This window comes from Maniola jurtina, chromosome 23, assembly GCF_905333055.1.
Source record: "Maniola jurtina chromosome 23, ilManJurt1.1, whole genome shotgun sequence".
NCBI lineage: Eukaryota > Metazoa > Arthropoda > Insecta > Lepidoptera > Nymphalidae > Maniola > Maniola jurtina.
The window spans coordinates 5294372-5318138 of NC_060051.1; the positions used below are offsets into that span (position 1 = coordinate 5294372).

The 23767-nt window shown below is 36.8% G+C and overlaps 1 protein-coding gene and 1 long non-coding RNA gene across 2 annotated transcripts in view; both read right to left on the minus strand.

Moving 5' to 3' along the window:
* The window catches only part of LOC123877337 (dual specificity tyrosine-phosphorylation-regulated kinase 2), a 254577-nt gene that overhangs the window by 213206 nt on the left and 17604 nt on the right, over positions 1–23767 (minus strand). The gene's annotated exons all lie outside the window — the stretch shown is intronic.
* On the minus strand, positions 19048–20164 carry LOC123877350. Its single transcript, XR_006798564.1, has 2 exons — positions 19844–20164; positions 19048–19181 (listed from the first exon to the last, which is right to left on the minus strand). It is a non-coding gene; the product is annotated as an uncharacterized LOC123877350 (long non-coding RNA).

Consider the following 23767-nt stretch of genomic DNA (forward strand, 5'->3'; position numbering starts at 1 on the left):
AAGTAAATTTAATTACTTAATTTGAGTAAAACTCATATTAAGTAAGTATTATTAAAATAATTCCTGGACTAGGTTAAACCGCGAATAATTAAGTTACAAAATTACAATGGATTCAACAATTTGCAGTTTCACTGGAGGGAATATAAGTCAAATAAACTTACTCCGCTAGTAGTTCTAAATGAATTTCATACAATGGAGCTCTTCTAAAAAACTTTCCTAGATTTAATAAGAAGTAAAAGCTAAATATTCCAAGAAGGATCTTGATATTGCCCAGTCATAATATATCTGTTATCTAAAGCTACGATCATACTAGCGTTTGTCGGGTAACTATACGCATTTAGTCAGCAAATAAATGATAAACGCAACACGCAAGAGACGCGAGCTAGGCGTGCGTGTTGCGTGCCTGATGATAACTGCTTGTGGCTTTTCGCTAAACTTTGATGCTATCCATACGATAATAGCAATTGATTTTGGAGCGCCACCCCTAGCAATCCAATTCCGATTGACTGACAATTTAACGACAATGTTTTAGTTACTAATCATTCGTAAAATAACAATAATTTCCATGATTACAATGGGATAAAGCCGTTTTATTGACGGTTATCATTGGGTACTAACTACTATCGCTGCATTCTGACTGATAATAATCCGCTAATTTCAGTTATTGTAACTGTAGTGCCAGATTGTCAGCAATTACGAAGGATTTGACACATCCATTGCATCAAAGTTTTGTATGATCCTTGACATACAGCGTCCCGTACTATTGAGACCCGACAACCGTTAGTATGGTCGGTGCCTAAAAACAGCAATTGACAGTTAGTATGTTACGTCAATGGTCAAACTAGAATATTTCAGGTTTGTAACTCATTTAGTCTACGAGCTAGAGACATGTGACATGTTTCGGACAGACAGACGGACAGCAGAGTGACAGTAATAGGGCTCGATTTTTACCCTTCGGGTACGGGACCCTGAAAACTAAGTCAAGTCGAAATTCTTCAAACGCAGACTCAGATCAAAGTCATTACTATTCGTTTCTCAAATGAAATTCTTCAAGCAGATCTATCTAAACAGCGAAAAGTATTTCAACACAAATTCGGTAAACTTTCTACCAGTAATTATTTCTACCTTGTTTTTCGTTTCGCTTCAATTTCCATCAAGGCTTTAGAAGTCTTTGTTTAGTTTAAATTAAGTACCTGAAACAAAAAATAACAATTAGTTAAAAATTTAACATTTCTTAGAGAGTAACATTTTATGGAAGAGACACGTGTCCAAGCCTCTCGTCTTCACCACTAGCTTTTTAAAAGCTTTTACTTTTTTATGACTTCCCTAAAATAGGAGTTAAATGTTTCAATTCATGTATGTATGTGAGTTTATATATTCCACTATAATTTCTTAATGCCTTAACAGGTTTGGGGTATCGTTAGAATCCTTACGTCATTGCGAGTGACACTGGCTATATTTTTTTTTTTTTGATGAAACATATTTTGTTAAATGAGTCCAATCATTTTTATAGTAGGCAGGTACTACTACTAGGTACATTGAAAAAGATTGCCTTATTCCACCTTATAAACTGCGCTCATATATATACCTACCTGCCCACTAATGGTTGGCAGTAAAAAAATCATCAAAGTGTATTATTTAACACCAGGAAACTATAAAAATGAAGAAGTTCGCCTTTCAATATGTAACACACATAGTTTATTAATACAACGATGTGCGTAGATGTTAGATAATATTATATTATGAATCCTCCATTCAGTGCTCCCACGCATATTAAATAAAGCATAGAATAATGAAGATTCCCTTGGACCGTATCGCAAGGGCTTGGATATACACAACGACACGCGACGCGAGCATAGCCGGCAGAACACTGAACTGTTGTATGATCTGTAAATTATTGTAATACAAGGAACTGTATGAAGCACGTCACACTACAGAGCACGACGGGAGACACTACGCGACTTTATCTGCATGGCTCCTACGCGCGCTCCGCATTTTGGTACACGGCACACTTTCATACGGTTTCTTATATTACAACTTCTATAGCTTTTTTATCAACTTAATCTCAAAATTTACTGAGACATACGATTCAAATTGTTATTTAAAATTAAAATGAAAATGACTAGCGGCTGGTGCGTGTATCTAAGACGAGCCGAGCGAAGAGCAGCGCGCCTCTACTTGTCGTCCCTCGCCGCTTTACGACTTGATTCCATTCGCCGTCACTCGACGCGTCAGTTTTCGCTGGCCCTTACACGTTTCCGTAGCGTGCCCTGTCTGTCTAAGCCTTTAGAATTCAGATTCTATTTAGATAGTCTCGAATTTACTACGAGCAAAACGAGTAGTAGACGATCTAGGAAAAATTTTACATAGCTGAAAACACAATGTAGTATAAAATGTTTTTATCAATATATCAACAAAAAACACGTCGATAAGAAAATCCAATTTAATAGAGACGGAAAGCGTGCAAAACCTTTATAAATAGCACGACGTTGTCAAATGTTTGTTCAAATTGGCACATTTTTGTATCACACAAGAAAGGCAGCGTAAAATTTGAACCAATGTTGGAACCAAGGACGTTAACCGAAATAGTATACGAAGCGGAACGGACTAATGATGGGCCAAAATCAATCACAAACTCGTTAACTTTTTCACAATGCACGTCGTTCTAGACTGTTTGGAAATCTAGAGAAATTTAGAAATCAATGAGAGCTTGAGTTTTAAATTTTTTAGCTAAAAAAAATAATAATCTATAGTAATATCAAAATACTTGTCTTAACTGACTGACTGCTCTAACAATGCACATCCTAAACTGCTGGGGTTAGAAACTAAAATTTTGACAGAAAATTCTTTGTATGGAAAAAGGATATATAAAAGGAGTTTTGAAAATTTGAGCCTCAAGGGGTCTAAATAGCGGATGAAAATTTGTATGAAAATCCGTCATTTTGCAAGTTATATGATCTATGAAACTTGGTATTTTGGCTTTCGGTTAGTAATGAAGAAATACACGTTTCAGGATTTTTGGCAGGGGGAAGCCCCTTGACGATTTCCAAGATTCCACTACAGGAAGTCGGGGTGGGTCAGAAATCAAATAGGATAAAAACTATTAAACTCTAAGTAACTTCAAAAGTTGAGTAAACTGTCACCTTGATGACCTTGTTGAAACAGCGATGCGCTTAGTGAAGATTCCTCACAAAACATCCCGAGTTCAAAGTTAGTTTGGGTGTATTTTACATCTAAAGATTTATATTTCACATTCACTAGTTACCGCAAACCAAAGCATCTAAAATTTTATGGTTTGGACCCTTTGGTGTTTCACTTTCACAAAATGTAATCAGCGTTACAGAGCATAAAATTGCTAAACTCAAACAATGCTACTTTATCAAAGTTTTCATAATCTTTTAAAGAAGGTTCCTATTTACCTCACCTCGTATTTAATGAGACAACTAATAAGTGAACACTTAGTATTTCGTTTACGCATAACTTCATATTTCAATTATTTATCAGAAGTGGGATAAGTATCAATTTTTTTTTTTGATAGAGTATGAGACATAATTTCCGCGATAAAAACTAATATAAAGGAACAAGTACGCGCAAAAGGGCATCTATATTTGGACACGCATAAGCTGTACTCAGTAAACAAACAATCGATCATGTAGATGATTGATACGGTGTGAACTATGGAGGGACATGATATCCGTTTCCGATTATATGACGCACGTGTCAACGAAGATTGCGATGATTTCTGATTGCAACAAGTACAAGTGTAAATTAAAAATTTATAACACCCCCGACGATCCAAAGTATTTGAGTTTTCCAAAACATCATTTTCAAACAAATAATTATGTATTTAGGCAACGTCCATCTTGACAGCTTGACAGTTGTCTATTGACATAATATTATGAACCTAACGGTTATCTAACCTTCTTTTCTACAAGAAAACTAGAAAAGAGCTGATAACTCTTTAACGGCTGAACCAATTTTTTTAGATTATAGCTAAGAACACTCTCGATCAAGCCACCTTTTAAACAAAAAAAAACTAAATTAAAATCGGTTCATTCGTTTAGGCGCTACGATGCCACAGACAGATACACAGATACACAGACACACAGATACACAGATACACACGTCAAACTTATAACACCCCTCTTTTTGGGTCGGGGGTTAAAAATTAAATTAAAAATTTAAAAACCCCCGTCACAAAATCTCTAATAACCTTCAAATGTCTGAACCGATTTTCTTGGATTATAGCTAAGAACACTCTCAATCAAGCCACCTTTCAAACAAAAAACTAAATTAAAATCGGTTCATTCGTTTAGGAGCTACGATGCCACAGACAGATACACAAACACACAGGTACACACGTCAAACTTACAACACCCCTCTTTTTGGGTCGGGGGTTAAAAACATACTAAATGAATGAATACATCATCATAATGCGTCGCCATGAAGCTCGGCGATCAGCCGGAGTACCTTCAATACTTTCGAGATACAAAATTAATGAATCCTGGTTGAATAAATAAGCCAACCACGACCTCTACTCGTATCTTCCCACCTACAGATTCCTAAATAATATATTTCCATAAAAAGCGTACAAAATGTAGCCACTATATAAATCGTCTAAACAAAAGCAATGGTTCAATCAATCGTGAACAATTCCGGCGATTGTCTTTGAACCGGACGGAACAATGGACGGAAAGGACATTTACATCTGAACACTAGACACAGCTCGCAGCGTTGCCTATGTGAAAGACTAATATCTAATAGTAACTTAGACTATATAAGACGTTAGGTTTTTATATCAGTTTTACCACAGAGATTGCTGTGACTGAAGTGAACTTCTTTTTTTAGGGTACCGTACCTGAAAAGGAATAACGGAACCCTTATAGGATCACTTTGCTGTTTGTTTGTCTGTCTGTTTGTCCGTCTATACGTCTGCCGTGTTCGTCAAGAAAACATATAGAGTACTTCACTACTTCCCGTTGATCTAGAATCATGGCAGGTAGGTAGGTCTTATAGCGCAAATGAAGGAAAAAATCCGAAAACCGTTAATTTGTGGTTACCTCATAAAAAAAATTAAGTTTCAATTTTCAAAGTAAGATTACTATACCGAGTGGGGTATCGCGTGAAAGGGCTGTACCTGTACATTCTAAAACAGATTTTTATTAATTTTTATTCATAATACTTTTTGATCTATAGTGTCAAATGTCCTCCGTGGGACTCCTGGTGTACTTAATATAGATACCTAGATTTAATAGGTCTAAGGGTAATTGCTAATAAAAAATTGTATGGGCAGTTAAATAAACCTTTGTGTTAAACCGTTCTATTCAATGCCTCTGATTTAGCATATCAATTATAACAGTTGCCTACCGTCCTATTGCGGTCAAATAAATGAACGAAATGCACAGACACGCAATATATTAGATTATTTTAATTTCGCTCTTAACTGCACGCAATACGAGCTAAAATCGCTTGGTATTTATATAAATTAATGACACTAGAATGAGTAGAGACTGATTCAAAGCGACAGATAGCAACAACCAATTGGAAGAACACACTTGACTACTTCAACGGGAACAATGCATCAAAGTGCTATTAATATCTTAGTGGAAGTACTCATTCTTAAATGTTAGCGAATAACCTAGGGGTATTAAATTAGATTACAATCTACCGATATTAGTCATCAACTTTTATTGGTAGGCTTAACGGTACGACAATATGGCTAATTCTGTTGTACATCACTCCAAACATCACACAAACATTACAATTACAAGTGTAATATGTTGCGAAAATAATTATAGAAACTATCAAGAAATGACAAAGAAAATTGCGGATGGATGAATAAATAAGGATACCTAGACAGACAGACAGACAAAAATTTTAAAAACGTGTGATTCAGTTATGGTACCGTTCAAATAACTATATGAGCTTAGTATGAGGTAGTTATTTCGAAATTACAGACATACACTTCAATTTTCTTTACTAGAATAAGGATACCTAGTGCCTACTTATATTTTGAGCTTTAGCTTACTACCAAGAATTAATAATTCGCATCAGTATTTTTTGCGACGGCAATCTGTCTATAATAAACGATTACGTAGTCGTAGCTAAAACTATTAACTGTATGGTTAGTATGAGGTTTCATATCACCAACGTTGATGGAACTCGAACGTCAAAAGTCAAAACACTTCAGCGTTAAAGTAAAATGAACCTTATATGCATATAAATACGAGTATCACCATTCCTATTGCCTTTTTAGTTTTTATACCGCGACTAATTCCAACCAACCAAGAAAACAGGCTTGTTTAATATTATGACACTGACGCGTTACAACGGCTACCGATTGATGCATTTTGATATATTATACTTATTACTATTATATAATACTATACTATATTATACTAATTTTAAAATAACAAACTGTTAACCCTCAATAAATGAAGGCTTTATTTATTTATTCATTAACGTTGGCGGGATGTAAAATCTCATACTAAGCACACTAGTTAAATTTCTGCTAGAGTCGTGCGTTCGTGACTGAACGGATGGAATCAGCGTTATAGCCATTAAAATTGTGGTTTTCAATTATTCAGCCTTGGATGCAATTTTAATATTAGATGCCAACTACAGAGCAGCTGCGGGCTCCGTGGACCTGGCTTTTAAGGCGCAACTCATATCTACTGTTAGGTGGGGTTTGTTGATGGTCTGTGCGCGTCCTGGCGTTTCCCTTGAGTATATGGTTTTGGTCGGCCCTAGACTCTCTGGTGACGCGTGGAATAGCGAATAGTCGATCGTGCTCTATTACTGAATTAATAATAATTATATGAACAGTTAAATAAAAACCTGCTAAAGTATATAAAAGTGTTTATCTCTATAAACTTATAACTATACAACTATGACAAAGTAAATAAAACAGAGTTGGAATTGTTATCAAAAAAGTCGCTGCTACACCTCAGCTATACTCCACTTTGCACGTGTGCGTTGTACCTAAGAGTTATTCGTGGTTATTCTTACTAGTCGTAAAACTAGTAGAGATATAAATATATCTTGATCTTGAAACTTTTTTGCTTAAAATTTTACAACCTTTGTATCGCAACAATTATAATAATTGAAGACTGCGTTAATCTTGATTGTTGAGGGTCCTTAGTCCTTACTCCTCACCACATCAATTAAGGTGCAACAGTGCGGATTTTCTTGGAATAATAAATTATTCTGCTTCTTCACAAAATTCACATCATTCGTTTGACACTTTAATTAACTATAAACTAAACTTTTTGCTGTTGAGGCTGGTTTCTGTCGCTTGCACACATATTATGTTTTTACTTTAATATTTGTTTCATAATTATTAACTAATAAAAAATTACACACTGTTTATGCATGGCTAATGAACGTTAAAATCATGACGAATTTAATGAAGACGTTAATTTATTGTATAGTACGGGACAGGTCGAGATGGCAATCGAGGATGAGGCGGAGGGACGCCCCGCACACCCGCAATATCCCACGGGCGCGGGGGCTGTGCGGGTGTGCGGGGCGTCCCCACCCCGATTGTCAATAAATAGTAAATACAATAGAAACTTCTTAACTCATCAAAAATCTACGTCCTAACTATTAATTAAATCGCGCCAATTCATCGATTAGCCTTGTGCTATTGTTATTAGAAGTTAATGCATTTTGACTATTTCCGAGTACGCCTATCGTTTTCCAGTCTTTTTTTAGGGTTCTGTACATCAAAAAGAAAAAAACGGAACCCTTATTTATAGGATCAGTTTGTTGTTTGTCTGTCGTGTCTGTCAAGAATCAATAGGATACTTCCCATTGACTTAGAATCATAAAAGTGGTTATATCGCAAAAAAAAATGTGTTCATGAAAAATCATAATTAGTACATAATATTTTCAATTTTCAAAATAAGATGACTATATCAAGTTCGGTGGCATATGAAAGGGCTTTACCTGTACATTCTAAAACAGATTTCTATTTATTTTTATGCATAATAGTTTTTGATTTATCATGCAAAACTACCAGAGTACGTAAAACCTCGGTGCGCGAGTCTGACTCGCACTTGGCCGGTTTTTTTTAAATACAGTACAATAATATTTAGTTACCACAAGGTAACTGTAATGATTACCACTGCAACCTTCGGCTGTCTTAATGCACGTAATAATACAGGCAATCGTGATACGTATTACTCGAGGTAATCAGTAATTAGACCTTAAAGTTACAAAAAAAAAACATTTTTTATTGCGTTCATTGTTGGAATTACAAAGTAATTAGAGCTGATAAAAAAACAACAAAAAACATTGATAGAATTTTTGTTCGTATTAAGCACTATACTATTTATATAACCTTTAAAGTAAAAATATTTTTTTTTTTAAATTAAGTAAGTTTAACGACTGGAAGATTAAATGTAAGTACTTATTTTTTTTTTTCAAAGACGTCAGTTTTTTTTATAACATGATTATCATGATTATTATAATTTATTTCCTTTCTACGATACGATACAACGTATATAATATAGTATATGTAAGTAATTTGTGAACAAGTAGTGGTTTTTCACAACTAAGTTTATATATCCTTGTAACTTATTTGTGACCCATGTTTATACCTATTTGTTACTTAAACAAATCAAAAATTAAGTATTTAAATATTTAAGAAATTTTAATTTAAAAACTTCTAAGTTACTTATAAAATTGCGAAACTGATGAAATGATTGCAAAAAGAATGATGCAAATGAAAACGCGACTTCTTCAAGAACCTTCAGGCCAAATGTTGAATTTCTAGAATGTTGAATTCTTATAATGTTGAATTTTCAAAAGTCGCCTTTCGGTGTCTCTATCTACATCTAAGAATGCGCTACGAACGTTTATTTGATCGAAGATTTAGAACGGATAAAAGATGTAAGTTGATTCCAATCCTCCATTAAATCCACGTTAAAATCAATCGATTCAACCGTTCACAATCGCGTTACACGATCCAAAAAGCGGCCGAACGAGATCAGGCCAATTAACGGCTTTTCGTTCATACGTTCTTTATAATTATGATATGAGTGGGTTAGTAACTACCTATAGTCGAAGAACTGGTGGATTTCTAGATACAATATTATAAACAAAACGCCGGGTAACACAGAAGTTGTGACTATCGCAATGTTCATGTTATGAACTAGGTGATGCCTCCGACTTCGCTCGCGCAAGTTTTGGTTATTTTAAAACCTGTGGAAACTCTTTGATTTACCGCGACAAAAAGTCGTCTATATCCTTCTCCGGAATGCAAGCTATCTCTGTGCCGAATAGATGACGCTCACGAATTCATTGACGTGGATTTCAGTTTTTCAAACATCCATGGAAACTTTTCTGGACAAAAAGTAGCTCATGTCCTTCCCCGGGACTATACCAAATTTCGTGAAAAGCAGTTTCTTCGGGCAAGAACCGGCAAGCCACTAAGCTCTTTTCAAAATCCGAAATATAGGATGAGGAACAAAGATCTCTACTTGAATTCACCACAGAACTTTTTGGGTTGTCATACTGATATAAGATAACTTTTAAGTTTTTATCAAGAAGCAGGAATCTTTCTACTGTCTCTTATATCACAACTGGAAATACAAATCACGCCTACAACAAATCCATGGATTAATCCGGCCGTGGAACAACTTAATCGAACATTAATCACGGGGTTAATACTTTTACGATGACCCCGCAACTGGGTTAAGAGGATTTGAAGAGTGTAATTATATTTACTTACTTATTCAATGTTCTTTCTGGAGTTCCGTACCCGAAGGGTTCCAATGGGACCCTATTACTAAGCCTCCGCTGTCAGTCCATCTGTCAAAGGGCTGTATCTCGAGAACCGTAGTAGGTATAGAGTTGAAATTTTCACAGATATTGTATTTATATTGTTATTGCCGCTATAACAACAAATAATACAAAATTTCAAAATTGCCGCCATGAAAATTATAGAAATATAAAGTGCTATTTCTCTTACGATGGTAAGATGGTGGTTGTCTGCGAGTCCAACTCGCATTCTTTCATTTTGATCTATCATGTTTATGTCATAATAAATAGTGATCACTTAATTTGTATGAATTTTTCCTATAACGGTCATCTCTTGCCGTCGGCGTTGATTAGATACCAATGCCAGCGGCGGCGTTTCGAGACGGTGGGATCAAATTTTTCTTTTCTTTTAATAACTAATTTACACAGATCTTCTAAAAAATTGACTTAAGTGTAAGAATTGGATACGATAAATGGTAGTTTTCTAGAAACAAATACCTAATACTAAATCGTAGACAGCAACATGAAATCTTTGAATAGGATTTAAATTTTTTCTTAAATAACTATTCATTTCAGTAAAAAGTCAGGAAAAAATGAAGAAGAGAACAATAGTCTGTTAATCTTACAGGAAGCATCTATCAACAAAAGCTTCGAGTTCATTCAGAATAGAAAGGACTGGCGTTTCTTGGTTGCGGACGCTAAGATCCGGTAAGGTAGAATAGATAACTATAACTACTATGGAATAGATTATTATAGTTTTAAATAAGACTGTGGAAAATAGACAAGCGCAAAATGGGCCTAAAACAAACCAAATCATTCCATAATACCACCTTATCTAATCTGTTTAAATACCCACTGTTTAAACGTTTAACAATTGACATTGGTGACATAGTAAGAGACTGGCCTACAAAGCAAACGAAACGGAACGTATCAGATGCAATACCGTACCGTAATGCACACCTTTATGGAAGGTTAAGGTACGCAATAGAAGGCACAAAAACGAGTCTCAGGAGACCTTTTCAGCGGCCTGAGTGGCATTAAGATGTGCACACTGCACACACTTTTGATGAACGTTTCAGTCAACGTCGCCTGTTCTTTCATTTCCTGGAACAAATATACTTTAAACCACTAAATGCATGGCGTGAGCAGGAACTTTTGAAAATAAGGTGGATTTTGTATGACACATGACATGCCACAGAAAATAGTCATCAGAAGTGAATCGAGCTACTCTCTTGCTTTGTCCTCATTTTGGACCCATTGGTTGCCCATTTTGAACTGCAATTTGAATTTACCAAAAGCAGAAATAGTGGTCGAAGACAAGAACAAAGCGATAGATAAGGTCGAATTTATCAAGTCAAAGGTCTTACAACAGACCTGCCAGTAACACAAATGACTCTAGGATGTTATCTATCAACTTGCATTCTTTCTATGTGCACTATAGGCTACAGTATTTTACTTCATTTGTGAGCGTGCTCTAAAAGCCAAAGGTCCCGTACAAAAGACGATAAAAGGACAAGAAGACGTATGTCAATCAAGCCGAGGGGCACAGGTCGTGTGGGCTTGGCATTAACCCACTTTCAGAAGCCCGTGGGAGGCCGTGCTAAATTTAAAATTAGAAAAAAATACGCCAACGTTTATTTGCACAGAGTTCTACGCAACGACGACGTTAAGCTGTGTCTACAATACTGCAAACCTTGGTTAGGTGGCGTTGCACACTAAAAATCATTTAATCAGCCGGTTATCTGATAATCAGCCATTTTAAAAGTCTGCGAACTCCACCCTTACGCGCGCATTTTAATTCGAGCGATGCTTGTGGACAGGATGAATTGGTGCCGAATACCTCACCAATGCACGTCCGAATCGCGCGAAACGATTCGAGGCGGATTTTGCTCTTCTGGACAAGGTCGTAGACACATGTGACGAATTGTATCATGCATGAGCAAACATACAGCGCTAACCGACCTGTTTTCGCTGAACGTAACTGTGCCGTAAATAAAGTATTGCCGAGCTCATTTTGTGTTAATTGGATTTCTGAAAATTAAATGTTTACCTATGCAAGCCGCTTGTACGGTACAGTTTGCCGTCTAAACATGCATCCCTTTTGTTTAAAATAAAGTATGTTTAAACGGTACACAGTTTTGATTTATGCCATGGTTTTGTTTGTCCTTTAACGTGTATGTTTATTTTAGAAGCTGTTTTCGCGGTACGTAGCATTTGTTGTGAGATTAGATTTTAATTTTTAATCAAGTACTTAGGTACTTGTCAAAATTAATTGCCATAGATGGACGTTCACAACTTATGTTCCATCATAGTTTTGTTTCTTATCGTACATGCTTATTTTGATAGCTATTGTCGCGATGTGTCATATTTTGTCGTGCCATTGGATTGTATAATAGCTGTGCAATTCAAAAAAATTTACAGTGTAAACTTAGCTTTACAATCAGTTTCGCGGCATTGAATAAACTAAACGCGATTGTATGACTGACTGCCTAACAACAATAGCCATAGTTTGTCGTGTGGGCTGGAAATGCAGCTTGCATGGATGTCCTAAATACTCGCCTTGATTGGCACAGATCTTCATAGTCATCTAAATTGTTGAATTGTGCTGTCAAAATCTTGAAGACATATCTCTACAAGTGATACGATTGTTCAAATTGACATTTGGTCTTATCAGCACGTCTGCAGTAGTTTCACAGCTACAGAACAAAATCAGTACAGCAGGTAAGTTTCATTTACAAAAAGCGAAAACCAGCGTGCTCGCTTATAAGTGCGTAAGTACGTCGGATAAATTCGGAAGCAATCAGTTGCGGGTGCACCACTTTGGCACAATTCATTTTTTTTGTGCGACTACTGATAGCGGCGCGGTTATCGCGTCGGCGTCTTAGTCTGGAATTTATATTCAAGAGAGTGGATTCTTTAGTGTTAATTAAAAATTTATAACACCCCCGACAAGTGAAGGTTACAGTAACTAGAAAAGAGCTGATAACTTTCAAACGGCTTAACCGATTTTCTTGGATTATAGCTAAGAACATTCTTCTTGGATCTCTTCTTCAACATGGATTTGACTCGCTCCAGCAATGCGCGGGGCTGCAATTGCTTGTATAGTATAGAATATTATTGTAAATTGAACAATTGAAAAGAGCAACCGCCGAGTTTCTTGCTGGTTCTTCTCGGTAGGAACGGCATTCCGAACCAGTGGTAAATTATTTGACGATTCAAAAGCACTTGTAAAAGTTTATTTGAATAAAAATCTATTCTATTCTATTCTTCGATCAAGCCACCTTTCAAACAAAAAAACTGAATTAAAATCAGTTCATTAATTTAGGAGCTACGATGTCACAGCCAGATACACCGATACACACGTCAAACTTATAACACACCTCTCTTTGGGTCGCGGGTTGAAACTGAACAGTTGCATCAAGGATATCAAAAATACAGATTTAGACTCTACACACTTCAATCTAAGTTTATCTGCGCACCTCTCGCAAGCACATTTGCATCCGTAGATTATAAAGAGTACTCAGGTATCGTTAGTACTCTTGCTCTATTCTCCTCAGAGACAATAACAAAAGTAGGTTATGTTAGTAAAATATATAGAACGTTAACTCGACCTGGATTTTTAGTGAAATCTATATCGATGGCGTTTTACAAACTGTCCCATTCTCTGTCATGAAAAGCAATCGACACTATGTAATATGAACTGTATCGGGTTGAAATAGAGTCGTATTCGCAGTGTAAGGTATCATCGCGTGTTAGTTAGTGACTTGGCGGGAACAACGTGATAGGTACCGTATACACTCCTACCCCTTACGATTTTCAGTTGTAATTTACGTCAAACCGGCCGAAAGGCATGACACAATTTCGGTATATCTCTTTGATATAGCATGTTCCCGGTATTTAATGTCGGGTTGGCTTGTTATTCGAAATTACATTTGACAGGCTACCCGTATACCCCTTTTACATGTTGGCCCTACGAACTGGGCGAATGCATTTGACCAAGCTTTACCTGGCCACTTGGCGTATATTTGCCAAGTGCAGCCTCGGCTGGTCTAGTGACTAACTTAAGCTACTGTAGATCATGATGTCCCAGGTTCGAGTCCCGGGCCGAGCCAAAAGTTTTTGGGTTTTCCGTTGAGATATTTTCAGTAGCAGGAGTTGGTAACTTGACGGTTTTACACCTTCGTGCCTAGTAGTTACGTACCAACAATAGATAGTTTTTAGTACGTAGTAAGGAATGAAGCCATTGCCGGCCCACTACTAAGCACGAAGCACGGGTCACTTCTCAGAGTGAGAAGGGTTTAGGCCATAGTCTGCCGGCCAGGTTTCCTCAGGGTTTTATTTCCTTCACCGTTAAAGCAAGTGATATCGAACCCCCGACAACCGATTAGGAGCCGGACATTTTAACCACCAGGCTATCACAGCTTTATGAATAAAAACTCAATATTGTGCAGAATTAAATTAAATTTCAAATCAGGACCAGCCCTTGTATAATCACTTGGCACAAATATTTGGACAAAGCGCCGATTTCGAAATTCGCAAAGGAAAATAGGTTATCAAGTAGATAAAGTTTATTTGCCGTGATAACAAGAAATCACAAACACAATTTTATCACTTAGTTAGTGTTTGTTGCTTTTGAAATACCTGCTTACAGTTTACTTAATATTACATACTAGCGATCCGCCCCGGCTTCGCACTGTTAGCTTATTACAATTTTCGTGGGGATCTCTATTTTTTTTTGTTGAAAATGAGTATATAGGCTATGTCACTCCGGAATAATGTAACTTTCTACGGGTGAAAGAATTTTCAATAACGGTTCGTAGTTCCAGAGATTACTTCCTCCAAGCATACTTACAAAATTTACCTCTTTATAAGATTATTATTAAATCATAGTTAAGTTACACTTCTATCGGAGGGAGCGAAATAAATACCAGTCTTTCTGTCCTAATATTATAACGCGGTACAGTTTGTGAGTTTCGATGTAAGGGGTTGTCTCAGGAACTCTGATAATCCGATAATGATCCGATTTTGAAAATTCTTAGACTGATAGTTATCTACATCATCCCCGAGGCTATAAATTATATGACGTATTTTTTGTAACGTAGAATCAGAGTTCCCATGAGCCTTAAAAACCTAGTTAATCTGTATAACTAGATTTTGATTGCTTGTACAACTCAACTACCACTGAAATCTGGTTCACTCTATGAATTTTCCAACGAAATTGAGTAAACAAGACCCTACACCGACCAAAATATATTCGGTTTTACGGGTTCCTTCCCAATAGCACTCAAGAGATTAAAATGTATGACAACAGTATCTTATATGGTACTTTATTATGTACAAGTAAGTAAACTACATGAACCGAAAAAAATTTCCTGCACCATTTTCCTGTATTGGTTCGTATACAGTATACACGCGTCATTAAAATCAATTTTACCTAATAATAGCTAGTTATTTATACCTAATGAAAGGACAGCTTTGTCCTTTTCTGTCAACCTAAATTATTAGGCACGACGCATACTGGCAGAGTGAAGAGGAGTTTAGGAGAATCTTTTTTATCCAAGTTCGCTTCATTTACTGTAGTAAAATAATGCGCAGAGGAGACTCAGGAGTCTCCTTTGTGGTTTGTTTTCATGATGTACCAACTAGATGTTGCCCACGACTCTACGTGGATTAAAAAAAAGTTTTTTAATCCCGTGGGAACTCTTTGATTTTTGGGACAAAAGTAGCCTATTAGCCTATGTAGTAAGCTATTTCTGTATACATATTTCATAAAAATCGGTTAAGCGGATGAAAAATTTTCAAAAACAATTTCGATTCACATTTGTACCTAATAATGAATGAATTTCCACCGTATGTTAAAGTAGGTACGGTACATATGTACATTTATTATAAGCCGCGCGATACGTAAAATCTTAATATAATATAAACTAAGAAAGAGTATAAGAAAAATAATTCAAGCTAGACGATGTCGCATCCGTACCCCCATGAAATCAAACGGATGGTATTTTTAACCGATTCCAAGAAGGAGGAGGTTCTCATTTCGATCCATTTCTTTTTTTTTCTAAGTACCTATGTGAGGTTTCTGGATCGATTTATACATATTTTTTTTTGTGCTCAATAGTAACCAACTTTCTTTCAGATTTCAATCGTTCCCTAAATCTTTGAGCTATTGCGGCTTAATGTCGAAAGTAGAAACCTGATACAGCTTCTTTGTGGTTGCAGTCCTTGGTAAGTCTTTGCTTGGTCAAGTCCCTTCACCGGATGCGGTCAGAAACCTTTATCTACTTTCTCTTTCCTACAGAACTCATATCGCTCATTACTACGATGCCTAAGGGCCAGCTCAAACAGACGGAGTTAAGTATTTTTGATAACAACTTAAATTCAGCTATATTATGCACATTGACATGCCATTGAATTTGGTATGATAACAATAAACACGAAGCCGCGCCGCGCTTTAGCACTTCTCCGGGGTTATTCGGTAGCTTACTAACCAAACTCATTTGACAATGGTTCATCGTCTAGTTCTACATTACTGCTTCACTAAGCGATATAAAAAAATACTTCACAGACCATCTTTAATAAATTAAAAATGAAAGTCAAAAAGCTTTTGCTTTTATTCAGTGAATTACTGAATTAGCGAATAACAACCCTACGCTTACCACGCGCCACGCGTACAATAAATTCAGCTTAATTTGAATAATTATTATCAAGAAAGTAGGTTCACCTCGGCTTTGCCGGTGTGAGTTGGGCCTAGTAATTATCCAACAGCTTTTTGGATACACTTGCTACGCGCTTTAAGTGTGTCCAGTCATTTTTTATTCGTTAATAAATTAGCCCTACACTGATATCAGTGCTACGGTATCTCTCCTCGATCATGTAGTCAGCGCTCACCATTACGCCAGAAAAGGTCGTCGTATTCGGGGTTCCGTCGTATTGTAAGCCAATACTCTGAAGATGGCGGTCGTAAATTGGAATAAAAACAGACAAACAGTGCAACAACCTTTACGTAGGGTTGTCACTTGCCAGATACGAATTTTTATTATTCTGTCATACCTAAATTACGTTTTCACAAAATATTTAGGTAAATAAATCATTGATCATGTGACCTAGTTGCAATAGTGCATATCAGCCGATTGCGCAGATCAAACAATGATTCAAATCGGTACTTATGTGGATGGATCGAATTTGGAGGTCTGAATTTAGCCTACTCGTTCACTCCGTGTCTCGGAGGTGCCTCGTTATAAACTTATAACGTTAGTCTATCACTACCTTTCCTGCACCCGCGTTTCAGCCAACCGAAATTGATATGTAAATAGGTATCTTATCAACATTGTTATTTGGCAATTTTTAAACGGATTACAGATAGACTGATTATTTATTATCAATCGTACTCAAGTCGTATGTGTAACTTAACTGAACTAAACAGACCAGGTCTAAATATAGGAAAAAGCTAGAGAATTAGCCACATTATCTACTTTTGGCAGCCCTAATCTATCCGTATCTCGTTGCGTGATGCGATCGATCCCGATGACCCACTTTACGCGAGTTGCCCACTCTACATACGCGTGTACAGATGCCATAAATAATTGGAATTCAAGTAGCAAATTGAGTTTAAGGGTAAACGTATGTCTGTGTGTTGCTATTTATATATCAACAACACGGTTAATAACTACGGCTTTTTACTATTTTTAACCGACTTCAAAAAGGAGGTTATGAACTCGATCCGTATATGTTATGTCTGCGATTATTTCAATACCATTGAACCGTTTTTATCTGAATATTATAAATGTCAATTTATAACTCGCGGACAGAACCGATTTGACTGAAGAATGAAGACAGCTTACACCCTGAATTAACAGATAGGCTCTATTTTATCCTGGAAAATTCCAACGCTCCCGCAGGAATAACTTTAACTGAATCCCGGACATTTTATCCCGAAAAATCAGAATTCCAATCAAGATTTTTTTTAAAACCTAAATCCAGGCAGACGGTGTGGCGGACACCATCTAGTCTAGCTGCATTTATCCAAACTTCCATACTAATATTGTAAATGCGAAAGTGTGTCTGTTTGTCTGCTAGCTTTTCACAGTCCAACAATTTGACCGATGTTGATGGGTACAGAGTTAGCTTACATACCGGAGACAGACATAGGCTACTTTTTATCCCGGAAAATCAAAGAGTTCCCACGGCATTCTTGAAGGCCCATCTGTTTAACCGATTTATACGACTTGCGCCCCGAAAAATTGAGATGGGCAAATTTTTATCCCGCAAAATTAAAGAGTTCCCACTGGATTTAAAAAACCTAAATCCACGCGGACGAAGTCGCGGGCATCTTCTAGTATTTATAAAAAGAATGACCGGCGTCAGTACAAAGACCTTTAACTTCGATTTCAATATTACTATCACGTACGCCTGTGCGTCATACTTTTATACGCTGGCCAAGAACTTGGTCTGGTATTAAAATATAACGTTGCGATTATAAAAAATGTCGCTCTACAGATATGATTTGACGGCCTCCCTGGCGCAGTGGTAAGCGCTGTGGTCTTATAAGTGAAAGGTCACGGGTTCGATTCCCGGCAGGGGTTTGGAATTTTATAATTTCTAAATTTCTGGTCTGGTCTGGTGGGAGGCTTCGGCCGTGGCTAGTTGCCACCCTATCGGCAAAACCGTGCCGCCAAACGTTTAGGGTTTTAAGATTTTGCGTTCCGGTACGATGCCGTGTAGAAACTAAAGGAGCATAGGTTTAATGAAAACTGCTAGACCCTCATCATCACTTACCACCAGGTGAGATTGTAGTCCCTTGACTGCAATCTCTAACTTGAATCTGAATGAAAAGAAAATTGTGGCTAATTCTGTTGTACACAATCTCTAAACTTTAACGACATTTAATCTAACCAAGATGTTTTACATTTCTAGCGATCAAATAAAAAGTTTTTACCGTCGCAAAAATTATTTTCCGTCTTTAAATTGATACCTAATAGATTTAATAGAATGTCAATAATATAGTCAATGCCTCAAAGGAGACTTGTTGAGGTAAATCTTCAAGGTTTCAAAAGTTCACGAAGCTCTTACAACTTCTGAAAGGTTAAGCACAGTACAAACAGAATAGTAGGCTAACTAACGCCGATCGGCGAGTTAATTACCTACTCCTGCGTTGACGCCTAGGGTTGTCACTTTTATTTTTAATTAAATATTATTTGCGTATTATGTATGACAGCACTAGGTTTTTAATTTTGTAATAATAATAATGAAATGTTTTACCAATTCATAAATGGGGTGTAAATAAAAGACGTTTTAAAAAGAAAAGACAAATTTTAAAAATTCTATCTTCAGCTTTGAATACTTCACACACGAGTATGCGACGTGTTGGCTTATCGGACAAATCTTCGCGATCGATTGATCGTAGCCATTGTAAGCGCCTGAAACAATTAAATGAATAAGCCAAATAAAAGAAATATTAAGTTATAAAACACGTATTTTAGAAAATCTAACCTATTGCTATGCCCCCTTATTAATAAACGTAGACTAGACGGAATGAAATGACACTCTAATCTACGTTTAATAATCAGGGGTTTAGAGCTTACACAAAGAGTAAACCCAACAGAAAAACATCACTTGTGAAAATTTCAACTGTCTAACTATCATGGTTCATGAGATACTGCTTGGTGACAGACAGACAGACAGACGGACAGCGTAGTCTAAGTAGTAGGGCGAATTACATACGTATTACGTACAAAACATCTCACATAACACCCCTGAAGTATAAGTATTTACATATGTACGGAACCCTCGGTGCGCGAGTCCCACTCGTACTTGGCCGATTTAGGTGAAAAATTAAAAAGATAGGCTTATTCAAATGAAAACTTGGTCAACTAACCCCGGTCTCCCCTACTCCATAACTTAAATAAGTAAGTAAAAATTTTTTCTGTAAAAATTGATATTATTCTAATTTTATTCTATCTAAATATAAAATATTAAATATATTAATAGGTACCTAGTAAATCCAGACACGGATCCTGGGCTAGCACACATAGGTACCTACCGACACATAATTTTATTACAAAAATGTTTAGGTACTTACGTGTCTTGTTCAGTAGGTATATTGAAGAATGATAAGTCCGGTTTGTTGGAGTCGTTATTGAGACACCCGAAGACACCACAATAAATTTTGGCTTTTTTTGAAGTCATAATTGTTACTAACAAAACAAAAAAGAGCGAGCGTGCAACGTAATACGCAATTGCGCGCGATTAGCATGGCGGCGCGGCCCGTACTGCCGGCCACTTGAGCCGCTTGAGACTATGCGAATGTGTGCGTGAAACTTCCGTGGGTACACGGCGCCCGCTGCTCACGCATACATTCAAACCGGCGGCGGCCACTTTGTATGAAGTTAAACTACTGTTCTGTTTGTACTGTGGGTTAAGTGTCGACTCATTAAAACTGTATTATACTACACGCAATTGAAAAGTCAGCACTTCGATATAATATCGATCTTTACCTATCATAAAATTAATATGGTTATACGAGGTGAATTCAGTTAAAACGAAATATTGATTAAAATTTCACGTTAATGAACAAAATTGGTACCGAAAATTGTATAATTTAATTTGTGTGAAATTTAACTTGTTTTGCGTATAAATAAACAGCCTTACCAAACAAATATGTGATAAAGTTTGATACAGTAAATAGTTAACTTAAATTGCAATTGAAATTTTGCATAGCACCTAAATATAAATATCATTTAGATTTTACTGTCAAATAAGTAAAAAACCCTTATGGGCAAAGAAATACGTAGCTCCTATTGAATTAATTTTAATGATAATGGTTGTGCGTCCACAATCACCAAGGACATTGAATGTTGCCAACGAGACTATTTCTACATTGTGACTTATCTATTGCATAAAAACATTATGAAAATTTATAAACACTAAGTATATAAACTTACGTACATACATGTCATACATATTCATTAGTTAATCTTAATATTTGTAATACAAATAAGCGATGTACATTATTTATGTACAATGAATATTCGAAAAAGCTAAGGCCGTATGATAATAAAGAAGACATTATTATATTGGCATCAAGAAGTAAGTATCTATCCTGTAACAAAGTTCCTACATCAATAGTGACTTTTTCATTCAAATTAAGTAATGCTTATTCAAGTCAAGATTAATAAGATTATACTTTTACGTAAATGCATTGTTCTGCATAAATTATGTAAAGTTTGTAAAACATGACAACGAAAACTCCTCTAAATCAAAACTTTTCTGGATAGTTTAAAAAGAAGTCGTTCCACTAAAAAAGTAACATTAAAAAAAGACTGCAGTCTGAAAGCACAGGCTAAAAACTAGTAAGCCTGGGGACTTAAGTCAAGTCCACTTTAAAAGTCTCCCAACTAGATGGAGCTAGTTGCGACTTTAAACCTGAACTTGCCGGTTGCCTTTGTATTTTATAGTTTGCATAGCAACACAGCCTTCGGTGTTCTAGATAAAAATATCTCTGGAGGCAAACTCTCAGTTATTTTTAGACTACAAGACCAAATAAATAAATAATACGTTAAGACATACTGGAAGAAATCTGGAATAGTTTACAGTTGGTTTCGCAAGCAGATCTGCGAGCAAGTTTTATATATGAGAGCATAGAAATGTTCAAAGAAGACACCCATTTGGAAGCTCCGGGTATTGCTGTTTGGATAAAGCAAGCAAAAACCACATTCACAAATTCACCAAGCAATGGACCCGGCCAGTTAGAACTTAAGGAATACCGGTTGAGATTCTAAAATAAGGAGATTCGCGGAGCACAAAGGTCACTGACATAGCCCGAACCTTTAGCAAGCGAAAATGGGGACGCCATGTTTGTCGTTCGGGCGATGGCTGCTGGAGGCTGGCGGGTAGTGGCTGGATGAGGAAGGCTAAGGATCGGGTGTGATTCCGCTCAATAGGGCAGGTCTATGGTCTATGGACGTTCACAGGTGACGATGATAATGCCGATGAAGCAAAGAGCTGTAAGCTCTATAAAGACCCGGAGTAGCAGCAGCTAGTGTAGTAGGATATGATTCTCCAAATTTTTCTTCTCCAAGAAGTAAAAACCCGATTTGACAACAAGTTGTGTGTTACATCAAGAGTTCATAGAAATATAATTGTTTTTATTATAAGCTTTTGAATCGTTAACTGAATCAACCACTGGTTCAGAATGCCCTTCCTAACGAGAAGAACCGGCAAGAAACTCAGCGGTTTCTCATCATAGTATCATCATTCATCAACAATGATTATGATTTTCAAGTGTCTGAGCCTTGCGTACGCGTAGTTATATCATTCAATATGTCTCAATTACTGAAACCTGGAGCGATAAATTTGGCTGCTGCTAAACTATTATACTAAAAGCTCAAACTGCAAAATTGGCAACTGTTCTAATTCTATAGAATCGTATTTATGAACTTACAAACAATCCTACTCTACCAATAAGTAACTATAGACGCCGGCCAGTAGAAAGAGTTTGGCTGGTCGATTACGGAATCATTGTTACAATCTCAATCGTTGTGATTGGTTGACATTTTTTTAATGCAATAGGTAATGGCCAAGAGAGTGTCGGTCAATCAAACTGAATTGCGATCGTCAGTTGTCACACTATAACTGTCATTTTATCGTAATCGAATCCATGGACCACCATCCACTTTAACATTGGAAAAGATATAAATCTATGTTTGCATGGATAGTTAACTTACCTACCTACAACGCAGGCAGCAAAGTCTGACTGAGGAACCAATAGCGCGGCAGGACAGACAAGGAAATTTTTTTCGCAACGATCAATAAATCCTAGGCTATCATCTACATTCTACACTACAGATTCTGCATCTAATGTTTTACGTTACCTAATCCTTCATTAGCATACCTTTAGGGAGTCTATTTCGAAGCTCGTTAAGCTAATTAGCTGGCCTGTTAGACATTGTTGCTAGATAACGGCTTACACTCTGACCTTATTACGGACGTAATCGCCACGTGTGTGAATTTAGATCACCTCTATCATCTCGGCACTATGTTCATACTAAAGTTGTTAGGTAATACCTACCCTAACTACGAGTAATTACGAAAACTTTGTAACATAACTGAAGAGAATTGTTTCTGATACTTGGTCAATTGCAAAAGTATAATCTACCCTTATTTCTTTCTTTCTTCCTTCTGGGCAGGTTTGCGTCTATTGTGCGTGAAAATCTACCCTTTTCGGGCTTTGGACCTCTTGATTTATTGGTCACAATAATCAATGGCTAGGACAAGCTAAGAAAAATAGGCAGTGAGTTCGATCCCGGCCACGCGCCTTTTAACTTTTCGGAGTTTAACGTTTTAAGCAGTAAAATATCACTTGCTTTAACGGTGAAGGAAAACATCGTAAGGAAACCTGCATGCCTGAGCGTTGTCAGAATGTCCTCAAAGGTGTCCGCACTAGACAAGTGTGGCGGACAATGGCCTAAACCCTTCTCATTCGAAAGGAGATCCGTGTTCAATGATTGCTCTATAAAAATCCTATGTTACATTTGAAAGCATTGCTAGATGTTAAATTACTTGTAAGAAAAAGTCCAGTAAAAACAATGACTTTCCACATCCACTAGTAATGCGTGAAGGTTATAATGATGTCAGTGATGATGATGATTCTTTCACCGAAGACCGCGTGATCAATCGCTAAATCAGGGGGCACGGCAGTGCCCCCGCCAAGACGAGCCAAACGGCGGCCGGGGCGCTACGTACCTTTTTCTCGAAGTGTTTCGCCGTATTTTCGACCCGTCATAACTTCGGTCTGGATGACGCTAGAAAGCTGAAATTTTCAGTATAAGGTGTCCTCAGCAAATTTACCAAATATACCAAGTATCAAATATCTAGCTTTTATGGTTACAGATTTATTGATACCTAAAAGACGCCGATTTCGTCCCTCACTGATGATCATCAAAACCTCTACTCAAAACCTCTAAGGTACTTCCCGAAGTCCTAGAAGACTGAAATTTGGTATGTA